The 15,192-nt window shown below is 33.7% G+C and overlaps 1 protein-coding gene across 1 annotated transcript in view; it reads right to left on the bottom strand.

Moving 5' to 3' along the window:
• LOC106117050 (adenomatous polyposis coli protein) overlaps positions 1-5,837 on the bottom strand; it is a 31,948-nt gene extending 26,111 nt beyond the window's left edge. The window contains exon 1 of the mRNA XM_013311126.1: positions 5,602-5,837. The gene's annotated coding sequence lies outside the window, so the exon portion shown is untranslated. The remainder of the gene's footprint in view (positions 1-5,601) is intronic.
• Between the last annotated feature and the right edge of the window lie 9,355 nt (positions 5,838-15,192).

Below are 15,192 nucleotides of genomic sequence, written 5' to 3'. Positions count from 1 at the left end.
AACAGTTTATCGCATTTGTCATTAACAAACCTTGTAACAGCTGCCTTATAATAAAATGTTTAAGAAAACATTAAACGCGGTATTCCGATAACATTATAAATATTTGTCACATGTTTATATTAATCTGGATAACACATTCGATCGAGAAGTTATAGAGAATCCGAAGAGAATATAGGGGTCAAAAGACGTAATTATCTTATAGGAGTCTGAAGAGGAACATAGGTCACAACGTCATAAGCCTTTTTTCGATTTTCTGGAAATACATTAACTACAAATTCCAATAGAAGCTCGTATTTGAACATATTCTTGTCTCTGCTTTTTGAATAAGAATGAGAGTGAAGGCAATATGTTTTTATGCAAGTATTTCTACAGTGAAAACCTACTAGAAGTCTAATCTTTAAATAGATATTCTCCGTGTAACGAGGAAGCATACTTGATACGTGTCATTAGAACTCATATCCCTTGTTCCGGTGTGGGTCATATAGCACCATGTAAGTAGTGCGGAATTAATTCTTATATTACATTGTTCCTCCACTTCCTTCATATTTTCCTTATTATGGCTTTTATTAAACTTGACAGATAAACATTGATAAACCATAACCTTAACAGCACAATATAGAAAACATTAGTATGATAAGTTAAAGTTATGTACTATCGTTTTAAATCGAATTATATAGGCAGGTTGTTAATAATGTACAGATTACCTTTATGAACCTTTATGAATGAAAAATTAATTTATACAAAATCGAGACTGTCCGCGCGGAATGAAAAAAAAACTTAATTAGTAGTGTTCTTCCAGACTATTTTTTATATCTACGCCAAATTTTAGCGAGATCCATGGAAACTTTCTGGAGATACCTCCTAATAAACATCTGCATTTATAATATTAGTAAGAAGTAACATAGTAAGAAACGTATTGTACTCGATCGTTTACTTTCCTTAAGTTTCCAAGCAAAATATTATTTATTTTTACTCAGTAGGCTTAGACTATGATCTAGCTATTTTTTACAACGAGAAAGTAAAGCAAATGATCCGTCTCTATTTCAACTTTCTACGATTGTCAGTGCGTCTGTCTGCAAAAAGTATAATAACCAGCTCTATTACTGCGACCTAAATTGTAGAGGTTGACGCACCGAGACGTCACACATTAGTTTGTACAAAGATTCTACAGTCGTGTCGTCCTAAATTAACAATACGCATCCCTAAATATAGCTCAATACGTCATGATGTACACTTTTACTTTGTTCGTGAAATATTTGAGCAATCAATGCCAGATAAGAAATCAGTAACTAAACAAACCGTGCGTAGTATAGAAGCGCAAAATTTTCTATCTATTTAGTGTAATATTAATGTTTTATCAAGGAAATACAATTTATATATCCATATGTACGAGTATGTAGTGTAATAGGTCTATAGAGACATACTAAGAATATTTATCCTAAAAATCTAAATTTCAATTATGGAGATGTTACATTATACCATGTACCATCTTGATCGCGAGCCATATTTCTCCAGTCCTATCTATCAGTACGATTGATCGGAACGAGTCGGGCTTTTAAAGTCTGAGCACTCGCAGCGTGGGAATTAAAATGTAATGCCAAACACTCGCGGCTATTGGGGCATGGCTAATATTTTTTTTTTTAAAAAGAGTCAGTGGTGTTCTACTTGCGATCCGATTAAAATAAGTACTATTCTAAGATTTTAAAGTATATTTGTAGAACCTTATTAGTAAGAGGTCAAACAAATAACTGATGATATATCACTTATAATATAACGAGAATTTCCAATGTGTGAATTATTTATACTTGTCCGCCGGGACTACGTCCGCGCGGAACGTAAAAAAGAAAACGTAACAAATAGCCTATGTGTTCTTACAGACTATATTCTACATCTATGCCAAATTTCAGCGTGAGCCATGCAGCCGTTCTGGAGATATCTTCTAACAAATATCCATCCTTCCAAACATCCAAGCATTCGTTTTTAAGATATTAGTAAGATTTAATTTGCATTTTTTTTTAGTTTTGCAGGAAAATAAACTACGACCCGAAGGCGAAGTGTTAGTCAGCCCTGTCTTGGATTTGATACGGCCATTATTCCGCGAGGCATTGTCCGATAGACCCCTTGCATTATGGCAGATCGGTATGAGTCATCGTGAAACTGGCCGTATAATCTTTTATTTATTTACAACATTCAACAGATGTTATATTAAAAAAAGAGTTATGGACTCCGTGTATCGTCAATAAACATATTATAGAAACAAAATAAATTGTTGGTTAAAAGAAAGGCTCCTAATTAGGATAAAGAAATCCTCATTAGACCAAATGTCACAAATACAACTCAAGAGTCGGTTAATGGTCAGTAAGCGGTCTTTCAGTATAGATTTGTTATGAGAAATCTACACTGAGGATCTATTGAACTAAACATTAAAGACTATGAGTGTTGCAGTATAAATAAAAAACAATTAAAGCAAATCAATGCACGAGTTTAAAATGAAACGATGATAAACGAAACAATGTTTTGGTTTAGCGCCGTGGTGTGCTCTATTCCAGGCCAACTGACTCACTCGAGCGCGGGGGACACCTGCGTAATGTCGTGTCGACAAGTGCTATACCGAATAGATTATGAGTGACAGTACGGAAGTAAAAGATGGTTGAGAAGTGAAAGACGTTAAAATTACACTGAGCAAAATATAAATGTTAATAAATGGTATCTAGTTTTATTAAATCCCGTGTGTAGAATGCATTGACAAATTTAATTCAGATTGCAATCATTTTGGACAATTGCATTTTAATGTTAGTTTGACGTTGACTGTACGATCATGGATCGTATTAAACCAGAATGACTCACATGATGTGTGGCATTACACAAGGTGCAAGTACAGTCAATAACAGATGCGTTTGCGCCGCGTTTTGCCGCGCCTCTTATCATGAAATATTCATAACAAACCAGGTGGTGTCTTAATTTCATATAATTAAAAATATTCATAGTGTAGGATGCGTAAGCGGAGGATCGCATTGTGGAAGACCTATGTCCAGCAATGAACTAACAGGCTAATGATGTTCAACGTCTAAAAACAAATTAATATGCATTACATATATGACAAATACATTTTAAATTTAAAACACTCTCCAATAAAGGCAGGCGCCACAAAGCTTAAATAATGGAATTTATTGTGTGCTAATTATAAACATTGGATACACTGCTATTATGGAACCGTGGTTCGCATTCTTCGTGGAGTGTTGGCTGAAGAGCAACACATTCCGTTATAAAGCTGTACGCTACGACTACACGAAATGGATATTTTGTTATTGTTACCGTTTTATAATTAATGACGCTTAGGCTGAGCCAAAATAACTTCTATACGAGTTGATTTAATTACAAAGGATTAAAGTAGCATTTACCTCTGTTAATTAGCTTTTCACCACATTCAACACCAAACTATAGGTGGTGTAATTATAAATGAAGGATTCGAAAACCATTAGTCTGACAAATACTAAGGAAATACTGGTATAAAATCATCTAATGAGGAAAATAGTTGATATTATTGCACTTTCAACTCGAATAAAAAATTTCAATATACGTTTCCCTCTACGCGGGTGACAGTGACACGCGCGGTGGCGGGAAATCTGACAGAGCGCAGAGTATACTGCGCTGTAACTGCGCGCCAATTATAAATAACGCACGCTCTCACTCGCGGTCGTTACTACCGCCGTTTGTTGGTCAATTACAACCTAGGTCAAGAGCATTTAGATTTCAAGTATTTTGACCTTACTGGGATAGACAGCTATCAAATAAAACATTATGACACATTCTACCAATTGACATTACCATTATTTCACCTAGAGCCGCCGTTATGTTTACCCAAATATTATCTTAATCCAATTGCCATTTGGTTTTTTTGTTTTAATAAACTCTGTCTACTTATAACGAGCAGCCATTTCCTGGTCTAATGTAAACTAATATTGTAAAATAATGCACAGTTTTTATAATTCGCGTCGGTCTTCGCTAATATTCTATCATACGGCTTCCATTTCTTATCGACATGAAAGGCACAGTCGACGGCGAACATATATATGTTCGCCGTCGACTGTGAGTTGAGTTAATGCTAGACTGCTTTCCATTGCCTTGCTGAAGTTTCACAATAATGTAGTAATGTAAATGAGTTATCCATTTTTTTATTGTTTTTTTAAAATGGTAATTAATTTGATAATTCCAAAAAAGTATTAGTAATTATATGTATGATTATGTAATCTAAAAGAGTTCAATAAAATGTTCTTGCTACCAAGTCAAAAGCGGATAAAAAATATGAAAGTCGTAGTTGTTACGTATAACTACTTTTTTAATAAATTTGATTTACATTTTCCCAATCCGGTAATAATAACTCGAGGTTCCTGAGGGGCTCGAGCTTAGTTACTGTTAAACGAGGTTTAGGTTGAGTGCCATCTGCGCTCGGCCACGTCAAGCCCGGTGAAGCTGTAAATGCCTCCTCCTCAAGGCAAACAGTGGTAATTCAGTCACAATATATATATTATATATAATTTGTTAGTAAAATGTAAAATGAAACATAATGTCTGACTACTGGTAAAATTTTCATGTTCTTATAAAATTGTTTCTCGTAAGTGAATTTTGTAAATTCTTGGAGAAATAAAGATCTTAAACCATATATATTACATTGCTATTATGGACGGAAGTTTGTTCATAAATGATCTTGTCTGTTAAACTGCATCTATCGTCGCATCGCACTGCAGGCCACGAGCCACCCACATCAAACAACTCATTAGGCTACCCAAATAGAGCGCAGTTAAACGCAACCCGACAGCCACACACCATTGATGTCCATGTCACCGGCAAATCGTGAACGTCGCGGGTTTGTAATTTGCCTAGGCAAATAGTAAAGTGAATTTATGCCTTGAAGAAATGCGCATCTCAAATGCTTTGTCACTCGAGGTCGATACAGAGAAAATAACTACTCTTAATTAAAAAAAATGTCTAAATTTTTTCGCGTCGCGTCGCGTCTTTACAATTTATTTAGGCAAATTACAAACGTGCTGTGTTTACAGTTTTCCGGTGACATCTCTAACCGAATTAGGTGCACGTTAAGATGTTTAATAACCGACGGACTGTTTTGAACCAAAAGCGCGGGTTAATTTTAGAAAATACACCGCAGTAAACATCCGGTTGGTGGATTGAAAAGACTTCATTTAACTAACGAAATACGACACGAATAGTCTCTCAGCAAATTAACTATAATATAAATTAATTAAGCAAAAAACCTTAACATTAATAATTTATATTGGCTTTTAAGAATCGTTATTACTGCCCTAACTATTTAAATGAATTTTCAGCTTATTGGTTTGTGAAATATTTTATGAAATGTAATAAAAAGCTATAATATAATAAAAATAAAAGATTAATTCAATTTTTCTACGTTTCAAATTTACTTGAAATGAGTTACTAAATAAAAAATGTAATTATTTATTAACACTAGCCGCTATCAAACGGTTCTTTCACCCGTAAACATAAAAAAACAAAACACGCATAAAAGTCGCGATTTACTAATCGATGCAACTGCCATGAAACAATAGATACATTCGCCGGTACCTGAAATTTTCACAAATACCCGCTTCGATGTTTACTCCATTATTGTTACACCACTCAAGCGGAACACTTTCTAACCACAAACAACTAACATATGAAAAAATAAAAAAAAAAACGAACACCGTTTAATTAATTCATAGCACTGGCACAGTGGAATAAAGGAAAAATATTTGAAAGTTTGAATTTGGAAGCGGGTGCATACGGCGCGCGCAGTTCCCGCCCGATGCGGCGAGCGACTGAGCACGTTGTTGTGCGTGCGCAGCGTGAACAACGCATATGTACGCGTATATAATTAAAGTTACAAGACTTGACTGTAATCGTATTACTTAGATAAAGGCATTTTCCACGAAGGTTTTTTACTATTAGATAAGGGATGTTTAGGATCAAATAAAAATGAAAGTCCCTTACGATGTTAATTGCCGTAATTCCATTTCGTAATACAAACCGACCCAAAAAGAATTCACTTCAATATTCGTGCTTTTAGCAGTTTAAAACAGTTTCTATCTTTCCATTTGGGCATTTTAAAGATAAAAGCAAATAATGGATAGTCATTTACAACTACTCATTCAACTTCAATTGGTAATTTTTTAAGTTTTCTACTGAATTTCGTTTTACCAAATTCGGATAATATTACCAGTTAGTCAATAACGCACTGGGATTGTGTTTCATGTGCAATATTGGGTTTGTAATTTCGGAGTCAACGACTGTGGTTAATTAGAATGTACAGAGAAAATATCTTATTTCATATACACGATTACTATTACTTTTAACAAAATAACCGTGGTTTCTTAATTTACAATAAATTTTTATACATGTGTTTAGACAGTAGAACCTCAAGGATAGGGTACATGAGTGCAGTAGACGTATTTACTGGTATATTTCTTCGTTTCGCACGATGAACATACATGGGTCACGGTAGAATAAACGGCCCTTCGTCCCGTTGCCATTTTGCAATCAAAACTGTGTTTTCTTTGTTTGCTTTTTTGTATTTGAGTCTTATTGGATTTCATTTAAATAAATTGTTATTGGTAAAAGATTATGATTCTTTGATGGTTTTCCTTTCATAACTTTCCTATAAATCAGTCCCACTAATAGCTCACGAGTTGTCAATCAAAGCGAATGGAAGTAATATAAAGATAAATTAAATAGAAAGTTATATGTTGGCAGAGAAAATACATTAAATGTTGTAACAATAATGTTAACGTTCTTTTAAATCTTCAAGACTAATGTAATAGTTGTTAATAGACATATTTAATACCTATCATAACATTCAAACTATATTCACGTATATATAACACGCGTGGTACTGTTTGATAGTTTACAAATATAAAAACCCGGTGAGAAGGTGCGTGCTAAAAGGCCATAGAGTTGTAAACAGTGGGCTCAGGATCCATCAGTCTATTACAATCATTACCAGAGCATGCAGACATCACGTAAGAAAGCGCATAACCAGCCGTACCGTTGCGACTAGGTTCACCATCATCTTTGTAAGTAAAGAGTCAAGAAAAACTATCACAATCGAAAAATCGATAAACCCGGACACAAGAAAAAAAGCCACATAAATATCCTATTTAAAGCTATAGTAGCCAAAATACAAACTCGATTATTTCGAGTCATGTCTAAAGAAGTTTTGGCCCTTAACATGATTTTATCAGGACCACTTACATTTTTTAACAGAAATACAATGTGATGAACTCAAACTGATTTATATATGTTAGGCTAGTACACTTGACTATAATAGCTAACCTACTAAATAAATTCTGAGCGTTTCTGCACGGTTGACAATTTCATTGATGTCTGACAATTACCTTAATATTTGGACACCCTATCTGAGCGATTTGCATTCACGCACTGAACGAGTCGATTAAACGAATGCGATAGTTAATTAGCCGCTTACGATTACGTTCAGGATCTTGAACTCAATTTCTCTAATAGTAATTTGTTGCTTAGACCTCATAAGATGCGCTTCATTGTGCTTCTTTATAATACGTATTAACGCGACTTGCTCCGGCATCGTTTAAAATTATTAGTAATTTATATAAAGTTTCAAGATAAATTACAGTTTACATTATGTGAACTATATTTAACTTATTAGAAGAAAATATTTCCTTGTTTCATAATCATGTTGCCCAATACGCGAAAACTGCATGCGTAAAATAAAGAATGTTTTCTTGCCCTACTGAAATAGGGGAACGAAAAAACTCATCATGTCACAGGGCTACGGCCCTCGGAGCGATTAGGTCGCCGACCCTTGGAGGGTGTGTCCTAGTAATTACCGTACGCGGCAAGCCCTGGATTTAGGGTTGTCACTGATGACAATGTGACGTCATAAAGGAATATAGTGAATGATCAAAGCCCATGCCATGTGAAAACTAAGGTTATTTTGTAAATAAGTTTTACACGGAAAAAATTGTAGTAGTATCTATGTTAGTCTAAGGTTACTTATGTTACCTAGTAATCTATTGAAGGCTAGTTGTAGTCCGTAAAGACTAGTATTAAAATTGTATATTAATAAAATATTTGGAATACATTAAGAATATCTTGGTAAGACGAAATACACTTGTGACAGTCGGTATTTGAGAGTCGTCTTCTCTAAATCTGTTAATCAAAATTTGGCAACCCTATTCTAGGGGACTCACTTCCGTGTTCTAATTTACAGCATTTCCGGTTATTTATGCGGGGTCAAAACTCGCAAATGTCTTAATGTTACATTTACATAAATCTAGCATTTTATTATATTGTGTTATAGTGTTTATTGCAAATTATTATTACTATATTTAACGTAACATCACAGTAGAAAGAATCCTTGTATTTAGGGTAATCTTATGAAAATGCATGGATATAGTTTAAGTCCGACTTCCTTCTAAACTTAGTGTAAATAAATTTATCAGTTTATGGTCAGCAACAAAATGTAATCATCATTTATCTACATGCACTTTAACAGTAAATTCAGACTCCACCAAAACTTTGCTCATAAAAACTTTCAGTCACTTTATGCAATTGGCAAAGGATAGAAAACAAACAGTGGGGTTATAACGCTATTATTAGGCCACAGCGCAGTTTTCCATAAATTGTGCAAAATTTGCCGCAGTGTGCGTCATTTCAACCTTATTTATGTAATCAATTTATATTATTCCTGAATTATATGAACCTAATTCTTTTAAAAATAATCGCCTTAACTTTTTCATGCAAAATAAAATAACACAAAACCGAACACGTGTATGTATAAAACACACACACATGCAAACGAGTCATCAGAAATACGATCACACAACTAAAAAGAGAGATAGAAAAGATCACACACGATTGTCTAAATATGTAAGGCGTTTTTAGCGATGCAAAGCTTTGACATGTCTTGAATTTAGGGCACAGACCTAGTTTATTTTATGGCATGACATTATCAAGAAAAAAGGACTAAAGAACAGTTATGTGTCGCTTAACCTATATGTTTAAGTTGGAAATAAGAAAAATTTTAGATACTAAACAGCATGTTGTTGAAAGATTGCAACATGTAATGTGAATGTTGTTCGAATTCATAGTTGCATGTTTCTTATTATTGTAATGTGGTAACACTGAGTTAATTTGTCATCAGTAAAAAAAACGCTCGACAGAAATAACGGAATGCATTTTTTGTATACATTAAATGCGGGTGCGACGATAACAATTCATTTTTTTATTTGTATATCTGACGATTAATGTTTTTTTTAATTAGTATACCCTCATGTTACTTTATGTTATCGCAGTGAAGTTTTCTAACATTAATACATATGTCTAAAACAAAAGCATAGATTAAATTAGAAAAATAAATGCTAGTTTTTTTTAATTATTACCCGACTGAAAATAGAGTGTTGTATTCGCGGGTATTTGTTTGTTTTTGTGTATGTGGGTTTGTATGTATATAAATTACATTGCGACGTCCTAGAACCGAAACGACTGAACCGATTTTGACAAATAAGGTGTTACGTTTACGTCTATTCTAAAATAGAAAAATGTCATATATACTATTAGTTTAATTTATTGACTTAAAATCTTTGTTTAAAGTTCAGCTAATAGATGGCGCTATTTCTACCAATAAAATGTCAGTAGGGGTTTTTGGCTTTTTAAAATTAGGGTTAATTTAAATTTATTGAATGTGTTCTAACAAAATTTGTACTTGTTAAGATAAGCAACAGCGTTGCCTGTACAATGACTAAGTTGAACACATACTGCCTACTGTTCTTTTATAACTTTATGTTTTGACGTAAAAAACGAAGGCTCTCATTTCCAATTCAATTAAGATCCAATAATAAATGACCTTTAAAAATATTACATAAGACTAAAATATTAACGTGAAACCGACAAAATATGTTTGGCAAACACGCAGCGTCCGTGAATTTTTACATAAAACCGAAGCTGCACTCAGCGACCTTCACCCCGCGTCCCCCTGCTTACCCCTTAGCCAATCAATAGCGTTAAAGTTATGCGTCTTTGTGCCGGCAGACGAAGCTTTGGTACTAATGTTAATCCCACGTACTGTTGGCTTCAACCTTGTAATAAATACTTGTGGAATATCTACGAAAATCTATTAAAATAATCGTAATTTAAGGAAAAATAAAGTAAAATGAAAAACACAGAGTTACAACAACTTATAGACAGTTTCAAGTAACATAAATATTTTATCTAACTTATTAGAATCTTAGTTTAATCTCTCAAAGTCTATTTGATTTGAGATAGAACCCTCATAAGTAACATGAGAAGAAACTAAATTCCTGTCCTTTATAACTAATGTTTATATCTTTGTTAAGTGAACTTCACGCCGCCAATTATTTACGGAAAATTATTTACGGAAGAATTGTTGGTATAATTTATGTTGAAACTTACCTCCAGCCAAAAGTCGTATATGTATGAAAATAATCATCAGTAAATTTCTAATTACAATGAATTTATCATTACGCTGTAGGAATATTTTCTTTGCAGTCTGTCCTTAATTAAACAGTTAATTTATGAATCAACTCATGGCCACATAACAAGCATAGAATTATGAATAACATGATAATCTTTAATTAATAGTATAATGTTCACATGACATAAAATTTGTTATGATATCATAGTAGTCGACGGTTTAGGGTCTGTCTGAAACTTTATATAACCGATCTACGAATGTTATTTATCGAAAAACCCAGAGAAAGCCCCACTTTTCCACAAAGACGGAAGCAGACGCACCTAGCTACAAGCCACACGGTCATATCCAACACAAAACCGTACCTTTTCAGCCCGCCCTGTATTAACAATATTGATCCACACCTAATACTAAGCTTAAGGTAAATTTACGAAAAATATTTATAAAATAAATTCACTTATCACTTGACACTTAAAGCCGAAGTTATTTTGTTAATAAATTTTTCAGCGCTTATTAACCACTGCAGCTAAAAACGCGAAATTAAAACTTGTTAAAACTTACTCCACTGTTTTTCCTTCGAAGGAGAAGGAAAGAGTAGAGTTATTTACTGGTTTGTAGAGTCACGGTTTTTCCTTCCGGGGACGTGTCCGGGCCACGCCGGCTAGGCGACTGGAAAGATCGAACGCCGCCCTAGGGGAGGCTGCGTATTAACATTGAAGGTCAAACGAATTTCAACCTTATTTCATGTGTATATAGTCCTTTTTGAAATCTCACAGTTATATTCGAAATACATCGATTGCTGAAAGTAGAAACGATCTATACTGCCTTTGCGATAATGAAATTGAACTTTATTTTGTTCACGTTACAATAGGTATTCGAGTGATTGTCTTTGTTTGCAATGAGGTGCGGTCGGAGGGAAAATTGAATAGTATCACGGTCGATAGATGGCGTTGTTCTACATCACGCTACGGGTGTTTCATTAGCCTCTGACCGCTCCAGGCCATACCAGAGTTTAATTTGCCTGACATCATGCATGATATTGTGAACAATGGTGCTTTCATAATAAACGCTATTATAGAGCACAGAATGTCGTAATCCTGTTTATTTTAACAACGGATTTGTTTGTCTTGTTGACTAATAATGACATAGGTTCTATGTATTCATTACGCTTATTATGGTTTTTAATTGTAAATAAATTCGTTTCAAATGTGATTTTCATATTTGTTTGTGTTTGTATAGGAGGTAAATACTTATGTTTATCAAATTTTGTAGTGAAATGATCGCAAAATTATCCATAAAACCTTTTTTTTGTAGAGCTGCGATGGAATTTAAATTTGATGCAAAATATAGTAGGAGGTGCAGAGGCTGCGAAGGTTGCAATTCGCAAACATAAAGTGTAAGCTATTAGTCATCCACGCAAAAATACATTTCTTAATTTAAACCAACAGATATCCTTCTTTGATATTTATAATCGTGGAATTAAAAATCTAAATATGTAGTCTATGTGTTCTTCCAGACTATGTTCCACCCAAATTTTATCAAGATTCGTTGAGCCGTTCTGGAGATAACTTCTTGCAAACATTCAATCATCCACCTAAAATTCGTATCTATATTATTAGTAAGATAACGTGCAGGTCGCCATAGACATTTGCAACCAGAGAGTTCCTCTTGGATGTTTTTAGAGCTTGATAAAAATAAAATGATAAATCAAAGTACTCACACACACAGTGGAGTCCAATTAGAGATATCGGCGAGTTTCAAGTGTTTAGTATTGACATTGGCGTCACGCGCTGGCGTAGGAAGCCTGCGGAGTCGCATACTAAACACTAATGAAAGGAGAATAATCGCAAACAATGGCTCACCACAACCACACTCGTTACGAACGGGATGTGCAGACATAGCTGTATTCAAATGCTCGATGACGTCACTTATAGATACACAATAGACTTCAAAATAGATGAATTCGAAAACAATCAATTTATAGCCGAAATCAATATTAAATCTCGAACTATTTTTGGTTATCTGCTGTATTTTTAATCAACATTTTTACTCTATGTGATAGCAATAGCATAGAAAAACATGATGTAATTAAGGGGGCGAATAACTATTGTTCTGCAATTTATACAAAATCATTTACAGTTGGTTTCTGAGGTCAAAATCTTTGTATAAAACATATCGTCATTCCTATCATTATCTTTAACGAAACAGGGATAACAATTTGGTTTAAACGAAGATTTTGGTCTCGAAAACCCATGATTAATGTATTAATCAAGAAAGACCAGACACGTAATAATATTTGTTGGAATTTTAAAAGCCGTACCTGATCCACCTACATTGTTTTATGTCTTATTCATGTTCCTAGCTACGTATACGTACGTTAAACGTAATAGCAATTTCGCTAAGCGTTACTAGTGATGCCCGACAGCACCTTAATTTGTGTTCGTCGACAGAACATGATAAAATTACACAAATTTAAACAGTTTTAGAAAAGATATTTACACATTTTATACCGTCATAGGTAAATAGTAAAGACCAGTCAGTCGGCATAAAATTCAGTCAATCTGTTATTAAGACAAGTTAGTCCCCTCACTAGTTGCGACTGTTGCCGCAACCATACCCACACGCTCGCCGTACCCGTGACGTATCGATCTCCGTTGCTATGGATACCGGGTGCTTCTGACCGCCCAGTCGAATAAAATGCACTTTATGACTACACTTAACTTCAATACTCTGTACATCTTTTTTATTGTCTGCAATACACTGTGCTTTTACAGTGTCTATGTTATTCATTGGATCTAGGATATATCTGTTTTTTTTTTAACTGTAGCCAATCTTATTAATGTTCCTACTGTCGAAAGGCTTGAATAAATATATGTTGCCATCCCTTTTATTCTCTTTAAAGAAAACAAAGACAACAATTTTACTTTATACAAATATTTAAATTCCGAGCGGACGAAGAAGCGGGCTGCACCTAGTATAATACAAGTTAATCGACAGTGGTATTCCGCTGCTTACTTTATATATCCGTAAAATAAACAAAGTTGTAACGATAGGTTACACGTCTGGGGAGCCAGTCTAGACCAGTTTTTCATCTCGACAGTTTAGATTTAATGCCTTTTGATACTACGACCACTTTAACTACTATACTAGAGGAGTAACGTATAGCGTTTTCATGGAGACTTAGATATTAAAATTGATACTGACAAAATTCATACATTGACAAATTGATGAATTATATCTATGATGTAAGTAAAACAATAAGCTATAACACTCTGTGTTTCGATTACCTTGGGTTTCCATTGTCAAAACTGTACAAAAACATATTATCAACTCTCATTTTTGGTGACAAAACAGATATAATAGACAGTTTCTGTATGAAAGTTTTGTATGTAATTCCCATTTCGCCGCTTGCTTGGTACGCCGATCCGTCCAATGGGAAACACCCATGAGTGGAATTGGTAAATATTTAACAATTCTCTTTCGTTAATGTAGTGAGATAAAGTGCAAGATAAAGATTCTATATTAATTAAATAGAAAGTAGGTAAAGGTTACTATAAAATGTGAAAAGTAAACAGACAAGAATGTTTGTAAAACATTTCAAGGTGATAGATAAAAAAATATGACACAGAGTCATATTTATTCACAGTATGCAACCTCTTTTAAACAGAATTTTTTGTACTGTAAACACATTCTTACTGCAATTTTAATATTGCTTTGTTTTATTTTTTATATAATAAGTACAGAAAAAAATATTAAGCATAGGTATAAAAAAATGAACTGACTTAGCTTACCTTTCAATATAAGTCGGTTGGCGATCCATGGGCGCGTTTTGTATTTCTCACCTGAAATAAAGAAATTTGTTAAAAATAATAATAATCTTAATTGTAAATAGTAATAAAGAAGTCAAATAATAAAAAAATCGGGTTCGGTGTAGTCCTATGACATTTTGGAGAAGAATACAAAGGAAATAAAACATTAATTTTCAAAATCAGTCAAACCCTTCGGACTAAAAAAGGTTGCAACTTCATCAACACATATACACTAGCAATAGCAATTACCTACTTATCAAATGTGCAAATTAGATTGAAACTTACCTAGCTGGTATCGGGAGGGGGCGCAAAGCGCGGCGCTCTCAGAGAGATGCGCCAACGCCACCTGCCCCCGCCTGTGAATCAAACATCATAGATAAGTCAAAAGAACACATTATAGAGAAATTTTGTATTATTCAAGAAGTTTAAGTTGTTATGCAAAATCAATTTTATTTACATTTCCCGCAACATAAAATAAGTGAAGTGATAGGATGCAGGTGTAATTGTTAAAATTGCAGATTTGTTAAGAAGAATAGGTATTGGGTTTTGCTAAGATTAACATTGCACAATATTAGGTTGAAATATTACATCTTCTGATTTATATAAGTTACCTCTATGATAAATTATTGTGTTGTTTTACTTTTATTATTTTGTTTACTGGATATGCATTTTGTAAATAAACAAATTAAATCAAAAGTTATTGGAATTTTAGTAACAAACTTTAATCCGCTAAAACAAAAGATCATCTTACTTTAATTTTATACAGTTTGTGAATAAAAATTATGTGACTTTGACAATTCAAGAGACAAAACACAATTCCGCAGGTAGAAATATATCTCATTAATTATTGCGGTAATACATTTTTAATTGGAAAGATTCTCACTTATACGATATTTGAATTTGGAA

Source organism: Papilio xuthus, unplaced genomic scaffold (genome assembly GCF_000836235.2).
Source record: "Papilio xuthus unplaced genomic scaffold, Pxut_1.1 DF829567.1, whole genome shotgun sequence".
NCBI lineage: Eukaryota > Metazoa > Arthropoda > Insecta > Lepidoptera > Papilionidae > Papilio > Papilio xuthus.
Note: the sequence above shows the minus strand (reverse complement) of the source record. Positions and strands in the feature narration are given on the sequence as shown.